We start from the raw sequence: 10,816 nt of genomic DNA, 5'->3' as shown, positions 1-10,816 counted from the left end.
ATTATTTTCTGTTCTCTCCTTTTTCATATGAGCAGGAGCAAGGACAAGAACATTCTTGTTGAAGCAGATCCTGAACCTGAAAGGACTCTGAAAAGGAAACTAAAAGAAGCTAAAATACAATAATCCAGAGACAACCTTACAGGAATTTTCGAATAGGAAGAGGAGATGGAAGCCGAAAATAATAATAATGCAAGGAGGATGCTTGGTGACTTTACTACACCAAATTCCAATTTACATGGAAGAAGCATCTCCATCCCTACCATTGGAGCAAACAATTTTGAGCTGAAACCTCAATTAGTTTTTCTGATGCAGCAGAACTGCAAATTTCATGGACTTCCATCTGAAGATCCTTTTTAGTTCTTAACTAGATTTTTGCAGATCTGTGATACTGTTAAGACTAATGGAGTAGATCCTGAAGTCTACAGGCTCATGCTTTTCCCGTTTGCTGTAAGAGACAGAGCTAGAATATGGTTGGACTCTCAACCTAAGGATAGCCTGAACTCTTGGGATAAGCTGGTCAAGGCTTTCTTAGCCAAGTTCTTTCCTCCTCAAAAGCTGAGTAAGCTTAGAGTGGATGTTCAAACCTTCAGACAGAAAGAAGGTGAATCCCTCTATGAAGCTTGGGAGAGATACAAAGAACTGACCAAAAAGTGTCCTTCTGACATGCTTTCAGAATGGACCATCCTAGATATATTCTATGATGGTCTGTCTGAATTAGCTAAGATGTCATTGGATACTTCTGCAGGTGGATCCATTCATCTAAAGAAAATGCCTGCAGAAGCTCAAGAACTTATTGACATGGTTGCTAACAACCAGTTTATGTACACTTCTGAGAGGAATCCTGTGAGTAATGGGACGCCTCAGAAGAAGGGAGTTCTTGAAATTGATACTCTGAATGCCATATTGGCCCAGAATAAAATATTGACTCAGCAAGTCAATATGATTTCTCAGAGTCTGAATGGAATGCAAGCTGCATCCAACAGTACTCAAGAGGCATCTTCTGAAGAAGAAGCTTATGATCCTGAAAACCCTGCAATAGCAGAGGTAAATTACATGGGTGAACTATATGGAAACACATATAATCCCTCATGGAGAAATCACCCAAATCTCTCATGGAAGGATCAAAAGCCTCAACAAGGCTTTAATAATGGTGGAAGAAACAGGTTTAACAATAGCAAGCCTTTTCCATCATCCACTCAGCAACAGACAGAGAACTCTGAACAAAATACCTCTAATTTAGCAAATTTAGTCTCTGATTTATCTAAGGCCACTCTGAGTTTCATGAACGAAACAAGGTCCTCCATTAGAAATTTGGAGGCACAAGTGGGCCAGTTGAGTAAGAAGATCACTGAAACCCCTCCTAGTGCTCTCCCAAGCAATACAGAAGAAAATCCAAAAGGAGAGTGCAAGGCCATTGATATCATCATCATGGCCGAATCCAAGGAGGAAGGGGAGGACGTGAATTCCAAGGAGGAAGACCTCCTCGGACATCCAGTGATCAATAAGGAGTTTTCCTCTGAGGAACCAAAGGAATCTGAGGCTCATCTAGAGACCATAGAGATTCCATTAAACCTCCTTATGCCATTCATGAACTCGAGGAGTATTTTTCTTCTGAAGAGAATGAGGATGTTACTGAAGAGCAAGTTGCCAAGTACCTTGGTGCAATCATGAAGCTGAATGCCAATTTATTTGGTAATAAGACTTGGGGAGATGAACCTCCCCTGTTCACCAATGAACTAAATGCATTGGATCAACTGAGATTGCCTCAGAAGAAACAGGATCCTGGAAAGTTCCTAATACCTTGTACCATAGGCACCATAACCTTTGAGAAGGCTCTATGTGACCTTGGGTCAGGGATAAACCTCATGCCACTCTCTGTAATGGAGAAACTGGGAATCTTTGAGGTACAAGCTGCTAAAATCTCATTAGAGATGGCAGACAATTCCAGAAAATAGGCTTATGAACAAGTAGAGGACATGTTAGTAAAGGTTGAAGACCTTTACATCCCTACTGATTTCATAATCCTAGATACTGGGAAGGATGAGGATGAATCCATCATCCTTGGAAGACCCTTCCTAGCCACAGCAAGGGCTGTGATTGATGTTGACAGAGGTGAACTAGTCCTTCAATTGAATGAGGACTCCCTTGTGTTTAAAACTCAAGGTCATCCTTTTGTAAACATGGAAAAGAGGCACAGTAAGCTTCTCTCAAAACAGAGTCATACAGAGCCCCCACAATCAAACTCTAAGTTTGGTGTTGGGAGGCCACAACCAAACTCTAAGTTTGGTGTTGAACTCCCATATTCAAACTCTAAGTTTAGTGTTGGGAAGTCTCAACAATGCTTTGAACATCTGTGAGGCTCCATGAGAGCCCACTGTCAAGCTATTGACATTAAAGAAGTGCTTGTTGGGAGGCAACCCAATTTTTATTTATCTAATTTTATTTTCATTCTTATTGTTCTTTCATGTTTTATTAGGTTCATGATCATGTGGAGTCACAAAATAAATAGAAAAATTAAAAATAGAATAAAAAACAGCAGATGAAAAATCACACCCTGGAGGAAGGGCTTACTGGCGTTTAAACGCCAGTAAGGAGCATCTGGCTGGCGTTCAACGCCAGAACAGAGCATGGATCTGGCGTTGAACGCCAAAAACAAGCAGCATCCTGGCATTCAGACGCCAGAAATGCACACTGAGAAAAGCTGGCGCTGAACGCCAGAAACAAGCATAGAACTGGCGTTCAACGCCAGAAACATACTGCATCTGGGCATTGAACGCCCAGAACAAGCATCAATTCGGCGTTTAAACGCCAGAATTGCATGCAAAGGCGTTTTACATGCCTAATTGGTGCAGGGATGTAAATCCTTGACACCTCAGGATCTGTGGACACCACAGGATCCCCACATACCTCCACTCACCTTACCTCCTCATAATCCTAGATCTCTCTTCCCCATCACCTCTTCACCACTCACATCCATATCTTCTTCTTCTTCTTCTTCTATTCTTTCTTCTTTTGCTCCAGGGCGAGCAACATTCTAAGTCTGGTGTGGTAAAAGCATAGTTCTTTTTTTATTTTTCCATAACCATTGATGGCACCTAAGGCCAGAGAAACCTCTAGAAAAAGGAAAGGGAAGACAAAAGCTTCCATCAAGGGTCTATAGCTCAGTGGTAGAACATTTGACTGCAAATCAAGAGATCCCTGAGATACCTCAGGGGATACATCTTCCTCCACATAATTATTGGGAGCAACTAAGGATAGGAGCACCAAGAGCACTCCATCATCCTCCATGAAATTAGAGAAGATCAAAGAGCAATGAGGGAAGAGCAACAAAGACAAGGAAGAGACATAGAAGAGCTCAAGGACATCATTGGTTCCTCAAGAAGAAAACACCACCATCACTAAGGTGGACTCATTCCTTGTTCTTACATTCTCTGTTTTTTTTCGTTTTCTTATGTTAAGTGCTTATCTATGTTTGTGTCTTCACTATATGATCATTAGTATTTAAGTGTCTATGCCTTAAAAGTTATGAATGTCCTATTAATCTATCACCTCTCTTAAATGAAAAATGTTTTAATTCAAAAGAACAAGAAGTACATGAGTTTCGAATTTATCCTTGAACTTAGTTTAATTATATTGATGTGGTGACAATACTTTTTGTTTTCTGAATGAATGCTTGAACAGTGCACATGTCTTTTGAAGTTGTTGTTTATGAATGTTAAATATGTTGGCTCTTGAAAGAATGATGACAAGGAGACATGTTATTTGATAATCTGAAAAATCATAAAAATGATTCTTGAAGCAAGAAAAAGTAGTGAATACAAAGCTTGCAGAAAAAAAAAATAGCGAAAAAAAAAGAGAGAAAAAGCAAGCAGAAATAGCTAAAGCTCTTAAAACCAAAAGGCAAGAGCAAAAAGCCAATAACCCTTAAATCCAAAAGGCAAGGGTAAAGAAAAAGGATCCCAAGGCTTTGAGCATCAGTGGATAGGAGGGCCTAAAGGAATAAAATCCTGGCCTAAGCGGCTAAACCAAGCTGTCACTAACCATGTGTTTGTGGCGTGAAGGTGTCAAGTGAAAACTTGAGACTGAGCGGTTAAAGTCAAGGTCCAAAGCAAAAGAAGAGTGTGCTTAAGAACCCTGGACACCTCTAATTGGGGACTTTAGCAAAGCTGAGTCACAATCTGAAAAGGTTCACCCAATTATGTGTCTGTGGCATTTATGTATCCGGTGGTAATACTGGAAAACAAAGTGCTTAGGGCCACGGCCAAGACTCATAAAGTAGCTATGTTCAAGAATCAACATACTGAACTAGGAGAATCACTAACACTATCTGAACTCTGAGTTCCTATAGATGCCAATCATTCTGAACTTCAATGGATAAAGTGAGATGCCAAAACTATTCAAGAGGCAAAAAGCTACAAGTCCCGCTCATCTGATTGGAGCTATGTTTCATTGATAGTTTGGAATTTATAGTATATTCTCTTCTTTTTATCCTATTTGATTTTCAATTGCTTGGGGACAAGCAACAATTTAAGTTTGGTGTTGTGATGAGCGGATAATTTATACGCTTTTTGGGATTATTTTTAGTATGTTTTTAGTAGGATCTAGTTACTTTTAGGGATATTTTTATTAGTTTTTATGTTAAATTCACATTTCTGGACTTTACTATGAGTTTGTGTATTTTTCTATGATTTCAGGTATTTTCTGGCTGAAATTGAGGGACTTGAGCAAAAATCAGATTCAGAGGTTGAAGAAGGACTGCTGATGCTGTTGGATTCTGACCTCCCTGCACTCAAAGTGGATTTTCTAGAGCTACAGAACTCAAAATGGCACGCTTCCAATTCCGTTGGAAAGTAGACATCCAGGGCTTTCCATCAATATAAAATAGTCTATCCTTTGGCCGAGTTTAGATGATGCAAAAGGGCGTTGAACGCCAGTTCTATGCTGTAGTCTGGAGTTAAACGCCAGAAACACGTCACGAACCAGAGTTGAACGCCAAAAACACGTTACAACTTGGCGTTCAACTCCAGAAGAAGCCTCTGCACGTGTAAACTTTAAGCTCAGCCCAAGCACACACCAAGTGGGCCCCGGAAGTAGATTTATGCATCAATTACTTACTTCTGTAAACCCTAGTAGCTAGTTTAGTATAAATAGAACTTTTTACTATTGTATTAGACATCTTATGATTTTTAGTTCAACTTTGGATCATATTGATCACGTATCGGGGCTGGCCATTCGGTCATGCCTGAACCTTTCACTTATGTATTTTTCAACGGTAGAGTTTCTACACTCCATAGATTAAGGTGTGGAGCTCTGCTGTTCCTCATGATTTAATGCAAAGTACTACTGTTTTATATTCAATTCAACTTATTCCGCTTCTAAGATATCCATTCGCACCCAAGAACATGATGAATGTGATGATTATGTGACGCTCATCATCATTCTCACTTATGAACTCGTGCCTGACAAACTCTTCCGTTCTACATGCAAACAAGCTAGAATGAGTATCTCTTAGATATCTAATACAGGGGACCGAGTCTGAGTTATTAGTATCTTCGTGGTATAAGTTAGAACCCATGGATGGCCATTCCTGAGATCCGGAAAGTCTAAACCTTGTCTGTGGTATTCCGAGTAGGATCTGGGAAGGGATGGCTGTGACGATCTTCAGACTCGCGAGTGCTGGGCGTAGTGACAGACGCAAAAGGATAGTAAATCCTATTCCAGTATGATCGAGAACCTCTAGATGATTAGCCATGCAGTGACAGCGCATTGGACCATTTTCACAAGAGAGGATGGGAAGTAGCCATTGACAACGGTGATGCCCTACAGAAAGCTTGCCATGGAAAGGAGTAGGATTGATTGGATGAAGACAGCAGAAAAGCAGAGGTTCAGAGGAACGAAAGCATCTCTATACGCTTATCTGAAATTCTCACTAATGAATTACATAAGTATTTCTATCTTTATTTTCTATTTATTTATTATTTATTTTCGAAAACTCCATAATCAATTATTATCCGCCTGATTGAGATTTACAAGATGCCCATAGCTTGCTTCATACCAACAATCTCCGTGGGATCGACCCTTACTCACGTAAGGTTTTATTACTTGGATGACTCAGTGCACTTGATGGTTAGTTGTATCGAAGTTGTGGCAAATTATGAATTAAGATTAGAGCACCAAGTTTTTGGAGCCATTATCAGGGATCACAATTTCGTGCACCAATATGCCACCTCACTTTAACCTGTACGCCGCCCAGTTTCCGTTTCCTTTCCCCCTAAATCCTATTTTCTTTATTCTTTCTTACTTCTTCCTTCTTTCTTCTTCCTTCCTTCTTCTCCCTTCTTACCTTCCACTTCTGTCTTCCTCCTCTTTTCCTTTTGCTCATCAGGTTTCTTTTCTTTCTCTCCTCTACTATTTTATTCTTCATTTAAATTATTGCATTTACTTATTTTTCCTTTCTTCTTTCTTTCCTTCTTACTATTTTTTTCTATTCTTTTTGTATTCTTTTAATTGGTGTTAGACATCTACATGGGTGATTGTTCTCTTCTATATTTGCTTGTGGATATATTAGGAAGTGATTTGACAATTAATATTAATTTTTGGGTTGCTTGCATGTTGAATTTCATACTTTTCCTAACATATTTTACATGCCTACCAAGTGTTTGTGAAAAATCCATATGGCATTGTGGATTCCTAATTATTCTATTATTCTACTTTATTGCTTGTTTTTTCACAAAATCTTTGCAACCTTTTATTAATTAAAAATAATTGTCAATACAAATGTGATTGTTAGTTTGTTACATTTGATAATCAAATTGAGCAATTAATGCTTGATCTATGCTACTCATGCCTTTGCCAGCATGCTAATAAACATCTTGCATCTAATTGTCTTAATTTATCATGCTATATTTCCATTGATGTCCTGATTACATGGAGTCGCGACCATATATTTACGACATTCTTCTTTACCTTGGCATTGATTATCACTTGTATTTTTCTCCTCCCGGTTCTAGCTACTTGATTTCACGTCCCTTTCTTTTATCCCTTTTTAGGATGACCACCAGGAATGGTAAAAAGAAAGCCTCTAATAAGCCACTGGCGAGGACAGGAACGAAAAGAGCACCAGCTGCGGAACTATCCTCAACATCAGTCAAGCCATCAACAAAGCGGGTCAAGAGGATCATCAAGGTCGATGAAACCGAGAAAGCCTCTCCAGCAAGGGACACTGTGCGGTTCCCTAACCGCTACTGTGAGCAGATGTTCCCCATCATGGCTGAGTGGAACTACAATAATGAGCACCTACTCGTCCTCCCTACCCACATTGTTGAGTTTGTTGAGCCCCGCATTGAGCACAAATAATGGGGATTCGTACGGAGGTAGCCACGGCAGGTTAACCTCTCATGGGTAGTTGAATTCTACTCCAATTTTCACATGCCAGCCCTGCAGTCTGTCTATGTCCGTCAGAAGTAAGTCTCCATAACTGAAGGGGCCATTCAGCGCGCTTTAGATCTCCCCCTTGCCCCAGAAGGATTGGACGCATACCAAGAAGCCTCTTTCAAGCACCAGACATACCAATTTAACTGGGACGCCGTCCTCAGATTTATAGCACAACCTGGCAGCAGATGGATATATGGATACCATCGATCCCGACCTAAGGGCATATTGGCTTCAGCACTTACCTTGGAGGCTCGAGTGTGGGCACAGATTATGTCCCACTATGTCTTTCCGAGCACTCACGAGTCCTCATTCACTGCAGACATGGCTGTTCTCCTCTGGTGTATCCTTACAGACTAGCTTCTCAACTTACCAAGACACCTCCGGCACGCCATGGGACACGTACAGATTGCGAGCAACCTACCCTTTTCCGCCTTGGTTTCAGATCTAATCTCGGCAGCCGGAGTCTCCTACAGAGCTGGGGACACCAAGACCATACTTTCGCGGGACGATCAGTATATCCCCAACGGGAAGTACATTAGACCCCAAGCAGCCATTACCAGCCAGATTACAGACCCGGCGGGAGATATTCCTTCTCCTTCCACATCACAAGCACCTTCAACAAATCAGCTGCTCCTTCAGATACTTCAGAGATTGGACCGGCTTAACCGGCAGGCAAAGGGAATGGAGTGCCGTAACAAGCGCCAATTTACATACCTCAAGGAGCTAATTGTTGGCAATCACCCACCTAAAGAAGAACCAGACACTCCGGACTCCACTTCACCTACCAGCATTGGGAGCCATGACAACCTCGACTGTGGAGATGCTGTTACCAGCCCCCATTTGTTCCTAACTGATGGCACTGAGGACGGTGCCAAGCTTTAAGTGTGGAGAGGTCGGTCAGTACCTGACTTCCGGAGGTAAGTTCTCTCTCTTAACACCAATATTTTAGTTTTTCTTTTGTTAGATAGAATAGATTGCATGATAATAATTGTTTGCATGTATGTTTGCTTGGTTAAAGTGATAAACTTCTTTTTAAGACTCTATTTTATAATATTTTACTAATTTAAATTGAAAAATTTGTGTTAAACTTGTTTGAAGACTATAAATTGGAACATGAATTATAGCTAAGAGCACACAACCTGTGAGATTTGAGTTTAATTACATGGTTACACTATTTAACCATAATATTTTTCTTGTGTGTTTTCTTCCCTATGATTGCAATCTTTGCTTTGTTCCATCCTATATGTCCAATGTTTAATGTATTTATATGCATGCATATGATCGAGGCCATCATTTGTTATTAACTCACTTATCCCAAATAGCCTACCTTTTCAATTACCTTTGTTAGCCACCTTGAGCCTTTTTATCCCCCTTGTTCTATATTTTACCACATCACTAGCCTTAAGCAGAAAAACAAATTAATTACCCCAAATTGAATCTTTGGTTATCTTAAGATAGAGATTGTGTATCAACTAAGTGTGAGAAAACTATGGGAACATGGGTTAATAGGGAATGTGTTATGTTTCTACTTTGATAAAATATTAGGAATTTGGGTACCTACTCATGTGAGACCAGAAAAATAAAAATCCATGTGCATTGATATGTTATATTTACTTTTATATCTTAAAAAAAAAACCAAAAATATTCAATTAAATAAATAAATAAGGGGACAAAATTACCCCAATGTTAAGCTAATGAAAGATCAATACATGTGTGATACAATTAAAGAAGAGTTAATGCATGAGTATGAAATGCAAAAGTGGGAATTTTGGGTAGCAAGGCCTGATTTTAGAAGTATATAGAGTGTGTGTATATGTGAGAGTTTAGGTTAGTCAAGGATTCAATTTATAGCTTACTTAGCCATACATATATCCTCACCTTTACCTTAGCCCCATTACAACCTTGAAAAGACCTCATGATGTTTGCATTGGTACATTAAATATTTGTTGATTGGTTAGGTGAAGAACAAAGTTTAGAAAGCATGACTAGAGAAGACTAGAGTGAATTACCCCATACACTTGAGTGATTAGAGTGCACATACACTACCAGTGAGGGTTCAATGCTTGATTCTATGTTCCCTGCTTTCATGAGCTGTCTTCATACAAGTCTACTTGTATTTACTGTATGATTTGAATTAGTGATATCTGATTTAAGTTTGTTTTGAAGAACTTATTTACTTTTAACCAAGTATGCAGAACCATCTTAGCATATAGTTGCATTCATATATAGGTTGCATCTTATGAGTCTTACTTTCCCCCATTCATTTATTTTCTCTCCTTGAGCTTAGCATGAGGACATGCTAATGTTTAAGTGTGGGGAGTTTGATAAACCACTATTTTATGGTTTATCTTGTGCTGATTTGAGTGGCTTTTATCAATTCTTTGCACACTTAATCATACTATTTGCATGATTTTACAATTCCTTCCTATGTTTTGTCCTATGATTGAAAACTTGCTTCCTAAGCCTTTAATTTGTGTATTTTAATTTCCCTTTCATACCATTCGATGCCGTGATCCGTGTGTTAAGTGTTTCAGGCTTTATAGGGCAGGAATGGCTTAGAGGATGGAGAGAAACCTTGCAAAAATGGAAGAAACACAAGAAACTAAGGAGATAACCAGCGAGTATCGATCGCACACATGGCTTACGCGAGCACGCAATTCAGAGAAATTTACAGTGACGCCTGTGTGCACCTGACACGTACGCATGGATGATTTTACACGGAGACGCGTGCGCATACCTGACGCGTACGCGGGACACGTGAAGATGACCAGCAACGCGTATGCGTGACTAACGTGTACGTGTGACATGCGCGATCTGCAGGAGTTGCAAAAAATATTGGGGGCGATTTTGGGCCGAGTTTGGACCCAATTTCCGGCCCAGAAACACAGACTAGAGCCAGGGGACAGCAGAGACTCAAGACACATTCTCATTAGCATAGTTTTAGTTTATTTTTGAATCCGAGAGAAAAATTACTCTTCTTCTAGGTTTTCTTTTACATTCATATATTTCTAGTTTTATATTTTTGCTTTGGATATTGAGAAGAGTCATTACCTCCATTAAAGTTGCTATTATTCTAGTTTGTTTTCTTATTCCCTTACTCTTCCATATCCTTAATCTTTGTTTAGAGTTACAATTGGATTGTTTTTAGAATTTATTAATGCGAAGAACCATTTTTACTTTTAATTAAATTTCAATTATTATTTATCATGTCTTTCTTTTATTCCCTTTTTAATTCTATGCAAGTAATTTCCATGTCAATGGAGTAGTTCCCTAACTTGATTGGGAGTTGATTAAGAGGAGAACCTTGAGTTGGAATACTCAAGTGTTAATCTTAATTGGAAGTTGTTGGCTGACTCTCTAGTCTCTGACTCTAATCCTCCCT

At 39.5% G+C, this 10,816-nt stretch overlaps 1 non-coding gene across 1 annotated transcript; it reads right to left on the bottom strand.

The window, feature by feature from the left end:
* Positions 1 to 561: 561 nt before the first annotated feature.
* On the bottom strand, positions 562 to 669 carry LOC148574117 (small nucleolar RNA R71). The gene has a single exon (XR_015906701.1). It is a non-coding gene; the product is annotated as a small nucleolar RNA R71 (small nucleolar RNA).
* Positions 670 to 10,816: the final 10,147 nt, after the last annotated feature.

This window comes from Arachis ipaensis, chromosome B2 (assembly GCF_059453495.1).
Source record: "Arachis ipaensis isolate K30076 ecotype BB chromosome B2, ASM5945349v1, whole genome shotgun sequence".
NCBI classification, from domain to species: Eukaryota; Viridiplantae; Streptophyta; class Magnoliopsida; order Fabales; family Fabaceae; genus Arachis; species Arachis ipaensis.
The sequence above is the reverse complement of the archived record's forward strand: the minus strand, read 5'-3'. Positions and strand labels throughout refer to the sequence as shown.